The sequence below is a fragment of the Arvicanthis niloticus genome, chromosome 5 (assembly GCF_011762505.2).
Source record: "Arvicanthis niloticus isolate mArvNil1 chromosome 5, mArvNil1.pat.X, whole genome shotgun sequence".
NCBI lineage: Eukaryota > Metazoa > Chordata > Mammalia > Rodentia > Muridae > Arvicanthis > Arvicanthis niloticus.
In genome coordinates, this window is record NC_047662.1 from 11,669,410 (window position 1) to 11,686,597 (window position 17,188).

General features: G+C 45.1%; 1 protein-coding gene across 4 annotated transcripts in view; it reads left to right on the forward strand.

The window, feature by feature from the left end:
• The first annotated feature begins 15,980 nt into the window (after positions 1–15,980).
• Positions 15,981–17,188, forward strand: part of Prdm2 (PR/SET domain 2) — a 102,156-nt gene continuing 100,948 nt past the window's right edge. For 3 of the 4 annotated variants that reach the window (XM_034502068.2, XM_076933793.1, XM_034502069.2), the window contains exon 1: positions 15,981–16,102. The gene's annotated coding sequence lies outside the window, so the exon portion shown is untranslated. The remainder of the gene's footprint in view (positions 16,103–17,188) is intronic. The other variant, XM_076933791.1, reaches the window with a different exon arrangement.

Here is a 17,188-nt window from a genome sequence, read left to right on the forward strand (position 1 = left end):
GCACCTTTGGAATTTACTGAGACTTATTTTATGGCCCAATTCTTGGCCTAATTTTGAAGTAATTTTTTCCATATGTTCTCAAGAATGTGCAAAAATATGGTGAACTTGGATTTTTGTTACCATTCTCTTTCTCTTCTCCCATCTCAATATACACACATACATAATATCTATCTATATATGTTATGGTAAATTATATAAAAATATATATACATACATATGCATATACTTGTGATCATGTACTTATATAGACTGAGATTATTAATTACATTTTTGAAATCCTTGCTATCTAGCTTTCTGGGTTTTGATTTTTAAAGATTTATTTATTATTTTTATTTTATGTGTGTGAGTATTTTGCCTACATACAGGAGGCACAGGGCGGTGTTGGATTCCCCAAGAACTGGGGTTACAGATAGTTGTGAGCTGCCATGTGGTTGCTGGCAATTGAATCCTTGTCCTCTGGAAGAGCAGCCAGTGCTCTTAACCACTGAGACACCTCTCCTGCTGTCATGTGGGTGTTCTCACCCCAGTGCCTCTCCCCACTCTTTCCCTTGAGCACATTTCTTGATTCCTCAGTTTCGTTCTCTCGACCTGCTGCTCTCAGTACCCACAGAGGGCCTAGGGTCCACCACCCACGTACTTACCCGTGCCTGGAGAGGAGGCAGGAGACACAGGCACAGCGGAAATACGATGGAGCCAGAGGCAGCCAGGGCTAGCATCCGTTCCTACGGCCCCCCAGCTCCATGAGGATTTCTGGTACCCACGGAAGGCAGTGGCCCAGGATTGCTTCAGTAAGATGGGCGGTAATAGTGGCATCAAGTCACCCTGGAAAGAAGCATGACCCGGAAAGCTAAGGCCCCTCCGTCAGCCAGGCTCTCTGTAGTGGCGTGCAGCTGTTTCTTAGATTAGACTGGTGAATATTCTCTCAGCTGGGCCTTGTAGCCTGCCCAGAGGATGTCTAACTTTACTGCTGCGGTTTTGTTCATTTGTGGAACCCCCTCCTGCATTGCCACTCTTCCTCCCTCCCACCTTCTGTTTTCTTTTCCCTTCCATCCCCCTCCCCCACTATCCTCTTTTTCTTCCCTTTGTTCTAGGGGTGAATCCCAACGCTGTGCATGCTAGACAAGTTCTCTATCACTGAGCTACACTTCCACCCCCTCTCTCGTTTATTTATTTTTTTTTACTTCCTTGTATTTGTGTGTGTGATGTGCATGTGTGCGTAGATGTGCACACGTATCTGTACACGCGCTGAGGCTAAAATCAATGCGCTCCAGAGATTTGCAAAGGACAATTGTTACAGATGCACGCAGTGTGCGGTGTTTACATGGGTTCTGGGGATCTGAACGCAGATCCTCGTGTACTTTCCTGGCTGAGCCATCTCCTAGAATCCTTTCTTTTCCCCTCCAGTACTTTTTCCAACACTGATTTTGGGGAAAGAAAAATACAACCTGTGTTGACTTTGACAGGAGTCACCCTTCGGTCCCAAACCCCTTCCTTGTGTGTCTCTCTTCTCAGCTACCAAGCCACCTCCACTGAGGTGGGTGTAGTCTGTCACCTGCTTCGCATCCTCACAGCACAGACTCGTCACTCGGATTTGATTGGGTTTTGTAAAACTAAGGTATAATCCACATGCCACAAATCGACTCCTTCTATATGCCCAGTTCAGTGACGTCGTGCGTATTCACAAAGTCTCGACAGCCATTGCCAAAGCAGGGAACATTGGTATCCACCCCAAGAGAAACAGCATCAAAAGATGTAGCGGTTCCATGCCCCCAGCCAAGGCAGCCACAAATCTCCTTTTTGCTTCTATAAATCTGTTTTGCTGATTCCCAATGTCTCAACATATAACTGAATTCACACAGTCTAGGGCCCTTGGCTTCTGGCTTCCCTTACCTAGGACAATGTCTTCAAACCTCATTCTCAATGATGCTAATGTGGGTGTTTAACCTCTTTTATGACGAAATGCTATCCCATTTGTATGAACACAGCCCTTACGGTATTTGCACTGGGGGCTCATAGAAACGATGCTGCCTTGGATGTTGGAGTGTGGATGTCTGTACGGATGTATGTTCTCAATATGCTTGTGTATCTAGGCATGGACTGCTGGGCCATGCGGTAACTATGCTTGGCTCTTCCAGGACGTGCCAAGCAGCTTTCCAAGCTGCTGCTCTACTTCACCCCCGTCTGTAGTGTATAAGCATTGCAGTCATTGGAAAGGGTGGCCAGCATTTGTCATTGTTGCCTATCCTGAGTGGGTGTGAAGTGGTATACCGTTATGGGTTTGATTTGCATTTCCCTAAAAACAAGTGATTTTTTTTTTTTTTTTTTTTTTTTTTTTGTGCTTACTTACTGGCTATTTGTAACTCTTCTTGGAGGGAGTGTTTTTCCCTCAAACAAAACCAAAGCAGGGGGCGGGAGAGAGGCACACAGCATTTGCTGCTCTCCCAGAGAACCTGGTTTCAATTCCCAGTATCCATATGGAGATTCACAACCTTCCATATCTCCGATTATGGGGGATCTGACACCCTCTTTAAACCCCCATAGCTTCCAGGTATGCATGTGGTATAATGTATACACGTTGCTGGCAAAACACTCATACACATAAAATAAATATAAAATTAAAATAAAAAGCAGGCTATTTTTCTTGTTGAGTTGTAAAAGCTCTTCACATAATCTGGATATGAGATGTTCACCAGAGACATAGTTTTAATTTTTTTTTAAAAGATTGAGTATTTTGCCTGAATGCATGCATGTGTACCACATGTAAGCCTGGTACCCATGGAGGTCAGAAGAGGGCAAAAGATCCCCTGAAACTGTAGTTTTGGATGGTTGTGAGCTGCTATGTGGATGCTGCTAACTGTGCCTGGGTCCTCTCAAACAGCAGCAGCACCTAGAGAGCTTAACCACGGAGCCATCTCTCTTGCCCCAGAGAGACACAGCTTATAAATATTTCTGTCATTGGATAGCCTTGCACTTTCTGGATGGTGTTATCTGTTCCTCGGTTTTTAATTTGATAAAGTCCAAGTCGTTTCTTTTCTTTCTTTCCTTTTTTTTTTTTTTTTTTTTTTTGTTGTTGTTGTCTTGAGCTTATCACATTGGAAAGTCCCAGCCTACCCAAGGGCAGGAGAATTTACTCTAGTGATTAGTACTTGTATTGTCATTGTCCCCAGGGAGCTCTGGTGACTGAAAGTCAAGGTTGATGGCTCCACAATGCCTTGACCTCCAGGTGAGACATACTTTGGCTTCAAATGTAAATTGTAAATCCCGGTCACGTGAGGAAACACCCCCCTACCCCCAATCTGTGGGTTCACATTCAATCTTCCCATCCACTACTTGGCGCTCAGTAAATCTGTGCTGAATGAACAAATGAATCTGGTCAGGGTGAACTTCAAGTTGACACCTAGTTGATTTAGTGACACAAAAAAATTTTTTTCCTACGCAATTCTGGCATGTTCATCTAATAAACAGCTCAGGAAAAGGAGATTGAAGGGGACCAGCGGTTCCGTTTTTAAAGGGGTCTGCTCTGTGCCTGATGACCTGAGTTCAGTCCCTGCCAAACTACATGTTGAAGGACAAAACACTCACTATGTAGCCCAGACTGGCCTTGTACTTGTAACAATCCTCCTGCCTTAACCTCCTGAGCTTCTGGATTTTATGGGTGTGCACCAACACCACACCTGGTCAGAATAGTGACTTTTATATAAGATAATGCATACATCTCATATTAAGTATATTTTCCTATCTCAGACTATGTTTGTATATGCCTGTATCATATAATGTATACAATCTATTCATATGCATAGTTTAAATAGTCTATATTTTATACACTAATGAGCATTGAGTCTGTCACTAAAAAAAAATCCCATTCAACTGCAAATATCCAAATTCCATATGATGTAAAAGAGTAAGTCTCAGTTGTACAATCATGTTCTTTCATTTGTTTTGTATGCTGTGTGTAGCAGAAGAAGACTTACATACATTTTTACTCAAACAGTGTTAGGGCTAAAATGTGCAAAGTTTCATAAAAGAATGCTTATAATTTGGGGAATTTTAGATTTTTATTTGCTTGTTTTGGGGGCTTCTGCTTTTTTTGGGGGGGTTGTTTGTTTGTTTTTTGTTTCTTTTTGAAGATAGAGATTTGTTATGTGGCTCAGCTGGCCTCCAACACATGATCCTCCTGCCTCTGTTTTCAGAGTGCTGGGATTATAGGGTGTTCACTGCCTGGTTATAACATTTATTATTTTAGAAAATATTTATTTTATGTTTATGAGTGTTCACCTGAAAAAAAAAATCACATGAATCAAGTGCCTACAAAGACCAGAGGAAACGTCAGGTCCCCTGGAGCAGGAGTTACAGGGGGCTGTGTCATCCCAGCACACAGGAAGTAGAGGCAGGTGGATCTCTGTGAGTTTGAAGCTAGCCTTGTCTACACAGTCAGTTCTGGGCCAGGCAGGGCTATTGTTAGGATACTGTTGCAAAAACCCAAACACAAATAAGTTGGTCTTTGAGTGTTCTTACCTGCCAACCCGTCTCTCCAGCTCATAATATTTATCCATTCATTTTTAGAGAACTTCTCATAATCTAAGAGATTTTTGTTTCAAAATTTTTGTTTCAAAAAATAAACTATTTTTGTTTCAAAATAGCTCTCATCAGTTATGGCTAGTTTTAGTTTTCAGTTGTGAAATTGCCCTGGAGAAACGTGAATAAACGCAACCAGAATAGATGCAAATTGTTTTAGGATTAGATGGGGGGGGGTTAGATGCTAAGCTTGACCCCTTTATTTTACAGATATAATATAAAACAGCCCCAGGGACATTGGACATCACCAGGTTGTACAAATGCCAAAACCCGAACACTCAAAAAGAAATAAACAAAAAAACTCACCAAAGCTTCCAAAGGCTAAAATAAATATTTTATGAACATATGCAGGAATACATTTTACACTTAAGCACTATTTGTAAATCTCACACAAAAGCCAACTTTCCTGCTAAAATGTTTGTTGGCCCTCCTGTGAGGACAGTCGTAATTACATTTCATCACAGTCAGTTATGAGATTTGCAGTTGAGGATTTGCAACTTGTGATGACAAGTCCATGATGAATAAAGACCCCCATCGGTGCATCGCCATGCCTATGTTAATGTTAACCATGTCAGGAGGAGTGAAGCTTGAACCTCCTGGTCCAGGGCAGCGGCTTCCTCTCCTTTGCTCTGTCTGCTGGAAAGTAGTCTCAATCCACTCGCCTGAGGGGATGCCAATGAGCTGTCAATCTTGCCCATAAATTGTTTTGACAGCTGCTCCTGGAGAAGAATATGTAGAGGGTGTTCTGTGCACCCATCTCTTCCCTTGCCGTGCCTGCCCATACTTTTTTCTGTATGAGACACCCTTGGATAGGGGCTATCTCTCTCCAGTCCTAGTGCTCTGTGAGTGAGGGACTATTTTAAGACCCAGTCACCACAGTACCAGGCTGTGAAGCTCCAGTCTTCTCAGAAGAGACCCCTTTGGCATGCTGCCTCTTCAGGTTTGCTGAGCACAGTCCTTACAGAAGGTTCAGAGAACACGTTCACTTGCCTGTGCTCAGCCTACAAGATAACCAGATAAGAGGATTCAATTTAGATCATCAAAATGGTGATATTCTCCTGTATCCAACTCATTGATGTCTTTTGTTTTTGTTTTCCCTAATAGTAGCTCTGGCTGGACCAGAACTGGCTGTGAAGATCAGGCTGGCTTCAGGTTTACAGAGATCCATGAGCCTCTGCTTCCTGAGGGCTGGGATGACACATGTGCCTGAGACCCCCATGGTTATTCTTGCTTATCCATTTGTTGGGGGACACTTGTGGGAGTGTGTGTCGGTAGCTCCACAGGACCCATCCCAATAGTCCAGGGTGAGATTTAGATGGGATGGAAGAGAGAGAAGAAGGCGTGCAGTATGACATGCTTTCTCTCTCTCAGTTGGACACCATGAGGCAAACTGCTTTGTTAGACACTACTTGTCTGGATGGAGTCAAAGCTCAGGAATCTTCAAAAGACAGATACTCAGAGATGCCTGGAGCTCTCAGATTCACGGAGGCAGAAAGCAGAATGGTGGTTGCCACGGCCTGGCAGAGGGAACTGGAAATGTCACTTCAGTGCAGGGTATCACTTGTATAAGATGAAAACATTTCTGGAGCTGGATAGCAGTAAGAGTTAAACAACAGTGGTGGCGCATGCCTTTAATCCCAGCACTTGGGAGGCAGAGGCAGGCAGATTTCTGAGTTAGAGGCCAGCCTGGTCTATAGAGTGAGTTCCAGGACAGCCAGGACTACAAGGAGAAACACTGTCTTGAAAAACAAAACAAAACAAAACAAGTTAAACAACAAATGTCTCAGATGTCACTGGATTGAACACTGAAATATGCCTTAGCTAGTGAATTTTATGTTAAATGTACTTTGTAACATTTTTGGATTTTACTCTTTTTAAAATTATGTTGATTCTTTTCAGATCATTTCACACACATATACAATGTATCTCGATTGTATTTACTCTGTATTCTTCTCCCTAATTCTTCATAGCTATACTTCAAGCCCCCTCCAAACTTCATGCCCCTTTAAAAACATAACCCACAAAGTCCAGTCTGTGGTGCTCATATATGCATGCATGTGATGTCATCCATTGGATGCCTGGTTGACCTACCAGAGGCCACACCCCTAAAGAAAACTGACTACCCTCTCCCAGAGGCCATCAACTGTCACTGACTCCTTAGCTATGGTGGGAGCTCCTGAGCCTCTGGTCCCTCCACGATGGAATAGTGATTGGCTTCATCTAGGCAGTCACAGATATGATGACTTTATGAGTGCAGCAGTCGTCATATCTTGAAGACGCTGCTTTACGCTGGCCCTTCTCAATCTCTGCCTTTTATTTTTTTTTTTAAAGATTTATTTTATGTATGTGAGTACACTGTAGCTGTCTTCAGACACACCAGAAGAGGGCGCCGGATCCCATTACAGACGGTTGTGAGCCACCATGTGGTTGCTGGGAATTGAACTCAGGACCTCTGGAAGAGCAGTCAGTGCTCTTAACCGCTGAGCCGTCTCGCCAGCCCTCATTCTCTGAATCTTACAATCTTCTATGAAGGTCTGTGAACCTCAAAGGGAGAGAAATGGGTGTCCCATTTCTGGCTTAGCACTCCAGAGACACTTGTTTCCTGTACTTCAGTTGAGTCTGCATTAGGTGCTGTCCACTGCACAAAGAAACTTCTCTGAGGAGTTCTGGGAGCTGCAGTAACCTATGGGTAGAGAGATAGGACTTTAGAGCACGGTTTGATAATATGTCTGTTTAGCAAAATAGTAGTAGGTGTTTTACCCCTGGGTCCTATTATCTCCCCAGCCATGGGTTCTTGGCCAGATTTACAGTACAAATGTGTTCCTTCCTATGTATCAGGCCAACTAGAGAGTGACTGGTTGTCCCCATACCATTTACACCACTATTGCATCATGGGCACATATTGCCAGGCAGTCATTATTGGAGCACAGGGAACTCTCAGCTGGGTAAGAACGTTGATTCCTCTCCAATGCAGAGGCTGTATAGCACTCTCTGGAGCTATAAAATCTCTCTAGAAGCAAGGGAGCTTCTTGCTCAGTATCCACTAGCTTCCTCCAGGACCTGTGACAAAAGTGTGTGATGTCTTCAGGAACAGAGTTTTACCATTCAAACGAAGAGCCAGAACAGTAGCCTATATTGTTGTGTGAGTGTGTGTGTGTGTGTGTGGGGGGGTCTCAAGGACACATGGGACTAACAGGTTAAGAGAGGTATCTCATACCTGGCTCAGGGCTTTTAGTTTAGCAATCTATGGTTTCGATGTAGGGTAACTCTTTTTTTTTTTTTTTTTTTTTTTTTCGAGACAGGGTTTCTCTGTGTAGTCCTGGCTGTCCTGGAACTCACTCTGTAGACCAGGCTGGCCTCAAACTCAGAAATTCGCCTGCCTCTGCCTCCCAAGTGCTGGTTATTAAAGGCATGCGCCACCACTGCCCAGCTGTACGTGCACATGCACATGCACACATTCCACATATATGTGGCTTTAAAAAAACCACTAGGTTTCTATATGGCTTTTTCAAACGTTCTTAGTGTTATCTGTCTCCTCTCCTGTACTCTCCCATCCCTCCCCCCACATAAACACCTGTCCCTACTTGCCCCTTATATACCATTTTTTAAAAATCTTACCTATATACCATTTTTTAAAAGAAAAAAAGTCAATCTCCTTAGTAGCTGAGATTACAGGCAAGCACCTCCATATCAGCCTCATACCACTATTTCTTCCTTGCTGGAGTTAAACCCAAGGCCTTATTCGCGCTAATCAAGTACTCTAATACTGACCCACACCCCTAGTCCTTACAGGTGTTCCCTCAAAAGAACATATACGATTAGCTTATTCTAGAGTACTCAATATATAGATTTTTGTACAGTAAAGTAACATATTTGTGGTATTAATATTTCATGAACGGTGAGAAAGAAGCAACTTATTGAAGAAAAGGTTTATTTGGGCACATGATTTCTGAAGGATAAGAGTCCGCCATGACAGGAAGGCATAGCGCCAAGCAGCACGCAGGCACAGTGGGAAGCAGAGAGAGGTAAACTAGCCGTGGCACAAGACTTTTAACCTCAAAGCTTTTTCCCAGAGACAAACTTTCTCCAGCAAGAATGTACCTCCTAAAGCTCCCCAGACAGTGCTGCTAATTGGGGACCAAGCTTTTAAATACCCAGAGCCACCGATGATGTTTCTTATTCAAACTGCCACAGGGAGGAATTAACAAGACAAACAAACATACAAAAATGCAGAGAGCTCTTGAGATGGGGAAAAATAATAAAAGATGGACAATATTTTTTTTTTTTTTTTTTTTTTTTTTGAGACAGGGTTTCCCTGTGTAGCCCTGGCTGTCCTGGAACTCACTCTGTAGACCAGGCTGGCCTCAAACTCAGAAATCCACCTGCCTCTGCCTCCCAAGTGCTGGAATTAAAGGCGTGCGCCACCACTGCCTGGCTGGAAGATGTTTTCCTATATCAAGTAGAATGTTTGTTTAGCAGCCTGCCTGGCTATGTCCGACTAGAAGGCCACACCCGCTCTCTAGTCAATGATGACACTGCTGTTGCTCATGCGAAACATCCCCTGAAGGTTAGAAGTCTCACCCAGCTTCACAATTAGAGTTAGTCACTGGCCCACAGGGGCTGGTGTCAATACCTACCGACACCCGCTCTGGTGTTTCAGCCCTAACAAGCGCTGCCCTGCCTATAACACGTACACATTTGCCTTATATTGTTGAAATGAGCTTTGTGACAAAGGAATGTGGTGCATTTTTATCATGACTTCCAAAGAATTCATATTTCTGTGGGTAGCCCAAGAATCCTTATAAGGAAATCAGAGCTTCAATCCCTTGGGCAAGACGAAAGATGGGAGAAACAAGAATTCAAGGCATATTCTGCCCAGTGCAGAGGACTGAATCTAGCTAAACCAGCACTCTGCTACCGAGCTCCATCCCAGCGGTGTCTGTGGTTACTATTTCTATTCTGGAGATTGCATTTTAAATGACAAAACAGAGCACTGTGCTCATCATTCAACAGTATCTATGAGGAAGACATGTGCCTGTCACTCCAACCCAATGGAGATGTGATGTGATTGTTTCTCTTGGGCTTAAGATACCTTTGGGGTATAAGACACACAAGTTCAGGAATTGTACTGCAGCAGACAGACAGCACACAGGTAGTTGCAGATACAGGTTGTAATGAGATCACAGAAAGAAGAAATGATGCATGTGGATTCTGTTTCCGGCTTCCAACATTCATGTACTCGGGGTCCTTTCAATAGTCTCTTTGCAGATACAATTTGTTGAGACCATCCCAATCTAGGGTGAGCCTCAAATGCAGTGGCTGGTATTCTTTCAGGGAGGCCTTTGTGAAGGCAGAGGCTTTGAAGTGATGTGGTCTACACGCTGAGAAGTACAGAAGCAAACCCAGGATTTGGAGAGAGACATGTAACAGGTTATCCCTCTGAACCCCCAGAAGGACCTAGCCCTACCCATGCCTGCAGAATGGTGAGAGAACGCCCGTGTATGGCTTTAACCCAGCAACTTTGTAATACTGTGTTGTCTACAAAAGCCACATCACTAAGGAAGTCCCCCCCACCCCCCAGTAGCTGGGTTCTAAGAAAGAAAGGAAAACTGTGGACACAGAATAGGAATAGTAACCCTTAGAAAAATAGCCAACAAAACAAAACTAAGCAGCCATGCATTTCGAGAACATGAGGCTCTAGAGACAGCAGACAGCATCTTTGAAGCAGTGGCACCCTGTGTAGAGATGGTTTATCCCAAGGAAACAGCCCTACTGGTTAGAAAACAACCAGTACGTAGAGGACAGGTCATCCTGTCTGCAGATACCCCTCATATGCAGAAAGCACAGCTTCCATTCCAAGGAAGAAAACTCACCTCCCCGTGTGGCCACCTCAGTGTGGCCTGTGGGTTTGTGCACCTGATTTATTTTCTGCTTCCTCCTACACTGCGGCCCGTTTCCCGCTGAAAACATTTCACTTTCTCTTTGTTACCAGCGGGTATGTTTTATTCATGCCGCCGTGGTGGTGTGTTAGTGAATTAATTCTGCAATCGAGGACTGCAGAGATGGAACCTTTCCTTTGTGTTCTTGGGAGCAAACTACGAAGGCCTTTGAGCTCTGCACACTGCAGCTTCTGAGAAAGAAATGAGGAAGGCTACTTCGGGGCAGCTGTGTGGGAGCGGCTGGGCCTCTTAACTCATTTGTTAACGTGTTTGGCTCAAAGGCTGCAAAGAAGAAATGAAGAACCTGACATTTGGCTTCATTTGGGATAAAATAAGGTTATTTTTTTTCTAGAATTGTTATTTTATGACGTTGGAGTTGTTCTAACTCTTTTTAAAAATATTTCAAAGATGTATTTATTTTATTATTTATGTATATAGGTGTTTTGCCTGCATGTATATCTGTGCACTCAGTGAATGCCTGGTGTCTGCAGAGGCCCCCAAAGGGCATTGGATCCTCTGGGACTCTGGGACTGGAGCTATTATGAGATGCTATTTTGGTGCTGGGAATTGAACTCTGGTCTTTGAAAGAAAAGCCAGTGCTCTTAAATGCCAGGCTATCTCTCTAGTCCTCCTTCTCTTCTTTATAAAAAGTGATGGTTTTTGGTGGTGGTGGGGCTGCCTGTGGGTTTGGATGTGGTGGGCACGCCTATAATTCTAGAGACAGAGCCAGGAGTAGTAGCTTAAGGTCATCTCCAGCCACTTAGTAAGGTTGAGGCCAGCCCGGGTAGTAGGAGACTCTCTCACACAAAACAAAACAGCGCAAAGCAAAGCAAAGCAAAGCAAAGCAAAGCAAAGCAAAGCAAAGCAAAGCAAAGCAAAGCAAAGCAAGACACCTGTACCGTCAGGAGGCTGGCTGAGTTGATAAAGTGCTTGCAGAAGAGGGAGAATTAGAGTTTGGATCCCTACCAAGCATGCAAATGGGGTGAGACTATAGCAATTTACCAAAAATCTCCAGTGCCCTGGAGGCTGGGACAGGGGATCCCAAGGCTAGCTGCTGGCTAAAGTAGCTGAATAGTTCGAGCTGAATACTATATAGCATCAGGTTCAGAGAGACTCTGCCCTCAGTAAATAAAGTGGAGAGCAATCAAGAAAGACACCTGATGCCAGCCTCTGACTTCAGACACACATATGTGCACTCAGACATGCAAAACACATAACGCACTACATACATACACATGTAAAAGACCCCCTCCCCCATAAGCCAGGCCTTAAGGAGTGTGGCAATAATGGGAGGGTGCAGTTCTAAGCCCCGACTATGCTGTAAGCTGCTTTTGCGAGTCTAGTCCTCTAGCCTCGACTCCACGTTTTTGCAGAGCTGGGACAGTGTCTTGGTCTCCAGTGCCCTGGAACACCTTCATGACCAGAAGTACTGTGAGCAATGGACACATTCTGGACTTTGACACCACACAGGCCCTTAACTCTGCCTGTGGCTTGCCACTAGCTGTCTGTCAACAATGAATCTCAGCTTCAGCCTCTTCTGTAACCGGCAGCTGTCAATGCTGTGGCAGGTGTCAGAGCAGGGATGATACTCGGTCCAGATGACTTCCATCCCCCTGACCACTGTTCAGCTTCACTATCGTGAGTAGCAGTTACGTGGTAAGGCTGTAGCAGTTTTCTTATGAGACAGTGTAGCTTGTTTGTCATACAGCAAGATGAACCCTTTGTCCCCAGGACATCTAGCTTTGAAACCCATTCATTTTAATCCAGGGGCACCCAGAAGATAAGCTTCACATCTTTTGGTGGCTTGTGTGATTGTGTAAAATGTCATTCTTGCTTGGGTAAATGATGTGGCAGAGGGGTGGAGGATGAGAAGGGCAAAGTCACCAAACCAAGGAGATACTGCTTCTTGTTGAGAAATAGTTCATATCCACGAGTGAAGAGATTTTGTTTTGGTTTCATTTTGTTGTTTTTAAGGAGAGCAGTGCATTCATTGCCTGAACAGGCAAGGTTATGAGACCAGTTCCTCAGATCCTGGGGCCACTTCTGTTCTTTGCAAAGCTATTCTTGCCCGACAGTTCAGGGACAACATTTAGGTTGCTCAGGGTCTCTTAATGCAGATACTGTTTTATACTTTGCCATGCTAGGGATTGAACCTAGGCAGTACACTTGCTACGAAGGGACTCACTAGATTGTCTGGCCCATCCTTGTTGCCTAAGATGTCTTTGAACTCAGGATCTTTCTGCTTTGGCCTCCCATATAGATATGATTGTTGGCTCATGTCATCAGCACTGGCACTCTTTATACATAAACAGACAGACAGACAGACAGACACACACATTTTTGCACTTGCCCACAATGACTACTGGTCTAGCTCTCAAGTGTGTGAGTGTGTGATGCATGTATGTGCACCAAGGATGCAATGGTTGCTTCCTATGGAGCTGAACTGTCCAAGTTAAAAACCTGGTTTCATTTCTTAACTGGGCAATGTCTTCATCCACGATGGTCTTAGTTCCCATAGCTGTACATGAGTTCACCACACACAGCTATGATGAATGGGACATAATTCATGTGCAGTGTCTAGAAGTATTGTCATTCAGGGAGTCTTAAGTTCACTTACATGGTCACTGATACTGTAGTTTAAAGTCTTTGGTCTCAACTATAAAGTTTTTAATCTTTTAAGGGGCAATTCTGTAGAAATTGAGGTGGTTTTAATTACAATCACTTTTTAAAAACAATACAATGTCTGGGCTATATATAACTACTTTAATCTATTCGTTTTGAGAGTCAGGGAGATGCCATTTTCCCCCTATAAAAATGATCTGTTTAATGCTTAGACATTGTTCTGGGTTTTGAGTGAAGCATGTCCCGTGTTAATGTTTAATGCACACAAGTGACCAGAGCTGAGCCAGGTGGACTTGTGCAGCATGAAGTTTCATTCACGTTGCAGATTTTGATAGTGACTGCGTTGTAAACTTTCATCTCCTAATAAACAGACCACGAATTCTGATTTAAGCATCTCAGTTCCTCTGCCCTCATTCATTAGCAATGCGTTTCATCATTTCAAAGAAGGAGAACAATGGTATTTAGTATACTGCACAGCTAATCATCACTAATGAAATTACACTGTAATCTCGATGGGCTTTGTCTTTTTTTTTTCTTAATTAAACAGATAAACTGTAAAGCATATTATTCAGACTGGGAAGTATCACAGTTTAGAGACCTGAAACATGTCCAAACAAAATACACAGATTAAAAGTACACAGTGGCTGGGCAGTGGTGGCGCACGCCTTTAATCCCAGCACTTGGGAGGCAGAGGCAGGCGGATTTCTGAGTTCGAGGCCAGCCTGGTCTACAGAGTGAGTTCCAGGACAGCCAGGACTACACAGAGAAACCCTGTCTCGAAAAAACAAAAATAAAATAAAAGTACACAGTGGCTGGTTAGAGGTGCTCTTTAGAGTAACCAAAGATACACTCAGTGTGATAGGCTAAATAATCATTACTAAGCATCTGACCTCAACTAAATCCCTTGAATTTTCAAGCATTACCTCATACAGAACATCTGTTGATATCACTAAACTATGAGGAGATTAACTGTGGTTTAGCTGGGTATCCTCAGTGCAACTGTCTGTATTAAGAAAGAACAGAGGGAAATTTCACTACCTACAAAGGAGGAAGTGATGTGAAGATGGAGAAGCGAGTGTAAAGAGTGTGAAGATGTTGGCCTAGAAGAGTTGGATGACACAGTGACAAGCCAAGGGATGTTGGCAGTCACCAGAAGCTGGAAGAAGGAAACAGTCTCCCCTAGAGGCCTCAGAGGAAGTGTGGTCCTACTGACACCTTTGCCTTAGCCTACTGATAGTGATTTTGGACTCTAGCCTCTACATTTGCAGAAGATTAAATTTCTGTTGTTTTAAGACATCAAATCTGAAACAGTAGCCCCAGGGGGGGAAAGGCATTGTCATTTCAGATTAAAGGCAGGACAGACAGCCACTGACTTCTTGGAATGGTGCTCTTTGGTTTTACTATGCCATTTTTGACTCGACAGTTCCCTATTTTTCTTTTGCATTTTATCGGATGCCGGGTGGCATCCAAATTTTCTTTTAAAATGGTGACTGTGGCAGTTTGATGGTAGATGAGGGGATGGTCTTCCTTTTTCTCCCACACTACCTCAAGTGATTTTGATGCATGTACTTAGTTGTAAGGCATTAACCAAGTAAAGAGAGCACATTCCAATGGCAGCCTGTATCATAATAGTACATATTCTAGTGACGTGGTTGCATGTGTCTCTTAGGCTTATAAACTCTTCCTTGAATAGTGAAGAGACATAAGCAAGCATTTGAGGTTTTATTTCCTTTCTCCATGGGCTCTGTGGTGATCTGGACCTTGACAACATTTGACATTGTCCTCACCTGTCAACAATACTGATGAGATGATCACCACATCACTAACCCTTTACAGAGTATACCACAATCTGTGTCGATCCACAAGCTTTCTGAACAACAGGCACATTTGATGAACTTTTCTGGTCTTTCCAAGGTCTTAGAGACACATTTGAATGTAATAAATTATCTATTCTTTAGATCCTTTCCACAGAGGACTAATATGGCCCACTACATTTAGGTTTTTCCTTTCTTCTCAGAGGATAGCTTTGTCTTGAAGTACTCGTGGCTTTAGGTACCATCCAGCTGTGACAACTGCTATTTTCATCTCTCCACAACTTCAGATTTATCGGCAACTGTGTTCCCGTCAAATTTCTCTTCTGGGATGTCAGAAGTGGTCTCAAGTTCAACCCAATCCATCTCCACCACACACTGTTGCCTGCTTGTTTGTAAATAGTGACTCACTTTTTGAAGACCATGCTCAGTACCACAGAGCCCTGGCACTGACCTAGGCTCATGGCTGGCAGTTAGCAAATGCCTCTTGGTAAGGGATGAGCAACAGCCACCCAGTTGCATCTGCTTTGCTAAAGTTTCGTTTTGTGGTGTGTGTGTGTGTACGTGACTGCCCTAGTCCTTTGCACACAATGTAAGTGGTCTATTTGCCTGACAGTGGTTTAATGGCTTTCAGAGAGGATTGTGCTCTTGTTTTGCAAGAAACAAGGTCTCAGGGTGTGGTCCTGCCTATCCGGGAACTCGCACTATGTAGATCTGGCTGGCTTCAAACTCAAAGAGATCTGCCTGCTTCTGCCTCGAGTTTGGGGATTAAAGTGTGCGCCACCATGCCGGTCAGCCCGGATCCTCTGAAGTGGGGTGGATTCTCTGAGGAACTCTGAGTCCCTGACAGTGGTCAGGCCGGTCCCGCAATGGCGACGCGGGCTTCCCTTCGAGGTAAGGCTCTGGGACGAGTGGTGAACCTGTGATTGACAGAGAGGGCGACACAGTCCGCCAGGGTCACGCCCGGCCGTCGTGTTAAGCTCCTCGGGGTCGCAGGCCACGAGCTAAACGCGGGGTCGGTGTCGGGGGTTGCGGGCGCCGTGCCGACGTCACTTCCGGCCGAAGCCAAGATGGCGGCGGCGCGGCCGCGGGCGCCAGAGCGACGGCGGCGGCTGCGGCTCTGGGCTCGCTGAAGCGTTGGCACGTCGCGCTCTGGTGAGGAGCGGCGGAGCCGGGGCGGGCGGGCCTCGGGGAATGTCCCTTGGTGTCAGTGAGGAGTGTGGCCACCGCGGCCGGGGCGACCGGGCCGGGCGCTGAGGGGACTGCGGGGCGGGCTGACGCGCCCCCTTCGAGCTTCCTCCGAACCGCCGGGAACCGGTGGCTAGTGCTGGCGGGCGCCGACGAGCGGCGGCGCGAAGGCTCCCGCCCGGCGGCTCTTAAGTCCCTGCGGCCAAGTTTGGGGTCCGTTTTGTGGTGGCGCGGCGGACTCGGGGTGCGCGGCTGCGGGGTCGGCGGGGAGCGCACATGGGCCCCGGGCGGTCCTCATCCGCTGGGCTGCGCTGATCTCCGCTCTTTTGTGTCCCTGGCTGAGTGTCTGAGCGCATCTGCATCCTCGACTTGGTTCTGTGCCTCGAGCCTTTGTGTTTCCCCCCCGTATAGTTTCCGTGTGCTCTAAACCTGGCAATGGTCTCCCCGAGTGTCCCCATCGGACCCACTGGTGCATATGTACATGTGTCACAGGTGTGCACTAACATACCTATGACTGGTTTCGGTTAGTCAAAAAAGATCCATCTACTATGTCTCCGAGGGTGACAAGTGAGATACGAAATACACCTAACAGGTCAGTGTTCTTCCACGATCCACGCGTGAAGCACCGGCCCACGGCCTGGTACCGTTAGGTCGGGCCTCGAGCTGGGGAAGCCCCGTTGCCCCTTACTACCCAGCTGGAATTTGCACCTAGAGAAATGGGGTTTTCCCCCCACCCCCATGTTTCATGTATTGAGGATTTGGGTGTATTTGGCACCTGAACTGCCATTTGCCGAATTCCAGTGCCTTGCCCTTAGGACCCTTTAATCAAAACCCGGGAACGTTTGTTTCTAGTACAAAATGCCCCCAGAACATTGACTAAAATGTATCTCAAAGTCTTTTGTTTACTTCAGGGTTATTCTTTAAAGTAATCTATACAGCAAAGACAACCTCCCAATGGTTCTTTTTACCTCCAGTAGCACAGACTACAGTTTGATCATTCCTGTCCATGGTGGTATTAGAAAAGAGGTTTTAGAAGTTTGCTTGCAGATATTA